The 2,500-nt window shown below is 35.9% G+C and overlaps 1 protein-coding gene across 2 annotated transcripts in view; it reads right to left on the reverse strand.

Annotated features, from left to right (window-relative positions):
• Nucleotides 1–2,109: 2,109 nt before the first annotated feature.
• The window catches only part of homer2 (homer scaffold protein 2), a 15,368-nt gene continuing 14,977 nt past the window's right edge, over nt 2,110–2,500 (reverse strand). For both annotated transcript variants that reach the window (XM_060878475.1, XM_060878474.1), the window contains exon 9: nt 2,110–2,500. This exon is cut by the window's right edge and continues 605 nt beyond it. The gene's annotated coding sequence lies outside the window, so the exon portion shown is untranslated.

The following is a 2,500-nucleotide window of genomic DNA, read 5'->3' on the forward strand; positions in this document are numbered from 1 at the left end:
AAAACAGATTCTGACTTTTCTTTAGATTCATTTTTATTTATTCTTAGCTTCATATTTTAAAATGTGACCAGTGAAAAGGTCAGAGGTCAAAGACGCTCCTCCATTGGTTAATGTTTATCAGCCTGTAGGGGGCGCACGAGGCACATTCACCATTAAAAACACTGCATTGGACTTTTGTTGCCAAAGAAGACAAAAACATTGGAAATAATTTAATATTTTTGAAACTTAAATACTAAAATCTGGTGTAAAGGAAACCTTTAAAGTGCTTTAGAGAACAACATTTTTTACAAAAAAAACATGTTTTACAAAATTTCCATAAAGTTAGAAACGTTTTTTTAGTTTGGGGAAAATGTGCAACAGTAGAATAAAAAAAGAAAGTAAAATGTTGGGGATTTTTTTTTTTTTTTTTTTAAATAAAATCCATGTAAATATCAATTTCTTGACTTATGTTGAAAATTTTAAGTTTCTTATAATTTAAGCTGTTTAAGTAAATAAATAATGTTATTGTTTTAATTATTATTAATTCTGTTGATTTGTTTGATATCATCAATAATTAATACAAATATTTTTTTTTGTTATACGTTTAAAGTTTTAAAAAGAGAAAAAAAATCACTCATTAAAATACCAGGATTTGTGTATCCTGATGAATATGCAAATGTAGCCACGCCCCTATGTCATCAGTTATCTAGCTGTTATTATTGTTAAATCATTACCAGGAATTTATTGAACAGATTTTTAAAAAAAAAATCCTTTCTGAATATAATCTGCAGTGTTACCATGACAACCAGCCTGTGTCCAACACTAATGTTAGCGATGTTTGTGGGCTGTACAGAAGTTCTGACATTAGATCATATGTAGCTCCGCCCACAAACCAGAGGTATACAGGTGTACAGTCTCTGATTTAAAGGGAAAATGGGACTTTATACTGAACCCCAGCACAGAAAAGAGGTGAAGGAGAAGAATGTGTGGAGTAACAACACTGTGTTGGGGTTTAAAGGAATAGTTTCAGTGAAGAATTCACTGTGATGTGGTTTGTTTCCATGGTAACAGCCTTCAGGATCATGGGATGGACAATAGTTATAAACACACACACATCAGTAGGGCAGGAGTGAAGATCAAACTGCAGAAATTCTTGTAATTGTGTATGCAACCAACACACACACACACACACACACACACACACAGAGCGACAGCTCAGTCAATACGGTGTGTGTGGGATGAAGTTTCCAAGGCAACACGTCCTCTTACAGATCTGCAGCAGCTTCAAACTCCCACTCTGTGTGTGTGTGTGTGTGTGTGTGTGTGTTCCTCACCCTTACAATTCCTACACAGAGCGGAGGAACTCACCTGGACCCTCTACACCTCCTCCCTCTGCAGTCTTTAGATCCCTTCTCTGCGAAGGCTGATAAAGGTGAAGCCGTTTTATTTCTCAGGACTTTAAATGATTGATTTATAAAACCAAACACCATTTGTAATAAATTACATACTTTTTTCTCACATACACAACCACTGTCCACTTTATTAGGAACACAGTTACCTGATTAGTGTATAATATCATGGACATACAGATCAGGAGCTTCAGTTAATGTTCATCAAAATGAAGTCTGATCTCAAACTCAATCTAATCTTGACCTGTCCAGTGTGAGTCTAATGCTCACGGCAGCCTCTGATTCTCCTTGACTAACAGCAGAGGAACCTGATGTGTTGTGCTGTAGCTCGTCCTTAAAGACTGCAGTGTCCCGTCACGTTCGTTATAGTTATAAAGGCAAAAAACACTTGATTTTCATGTTACTATAGAAACAGTAAAGGAGTGTAAACTCCTCTGTCCTGACGTTCCAGCTTTACCCCTGACAGGTACAAAGCTCTGACACTCGAAACTCCTTTAATAAAAGGTAAATAAATGCCTCCTAACATATGAACAATTAGACAGGTCTTAAATCTGGTAATCAGTGGAGCATCTGCCGAACACGGCCATGTGAAAGAGTCGTTACTATAGTAACGATAACATATTAGAACAAATAATGTAATAACCTTAATGTAAAACTTTCACTTATGTTAATGCAATTAATCCTGAATTCATGTTCACTTCAAATCTAACAGAAGAAAATAAAACACAAAACACAATTATTTTTATTTAAACTATATTTATGACAATTTTATTATTGTACATTATTGATCAGAAAAAAACTGTAAACTGTGGGGAACAATGACGTGTCCTAAACATTAAGGCCAGGAAGGGGGGAGGGGGGCAGTGTATGTCTGTGTGTGTGTAGTGTGCTGATAATCACTCGAAATACTGTAAAGATGTAAATGTGACACACACACACACACACACACACACACAACTTAAAAAAAAAAGAAAAAAAAAGTCCCAGGACCAAAGCATTTATTTCTAAGCAAAATAATTAAAAATGCACCCCCCCCCCCCCCCCCGATACACACATGAGGGAAGCACATCATTCACAACACTGAATGTCACACATGCACACACCAATCAGAT

The sequence above is a fragment of the Tachysurus vachellii genome, chromosome 9 (genome assembly GCF_030014155.1).
Source record: "Tachysurus vachellii isolate PV-2020 chromosome 9, HZAU_Pvac_v1, whole genome shotgun sequence".
NCBI classification, from domain to species: Eukaryota; Metazoa; Chordata; class Actinopteri; order Siluriformes; family Bagridae; genus Tachysurus; species Tachysurus vachellii.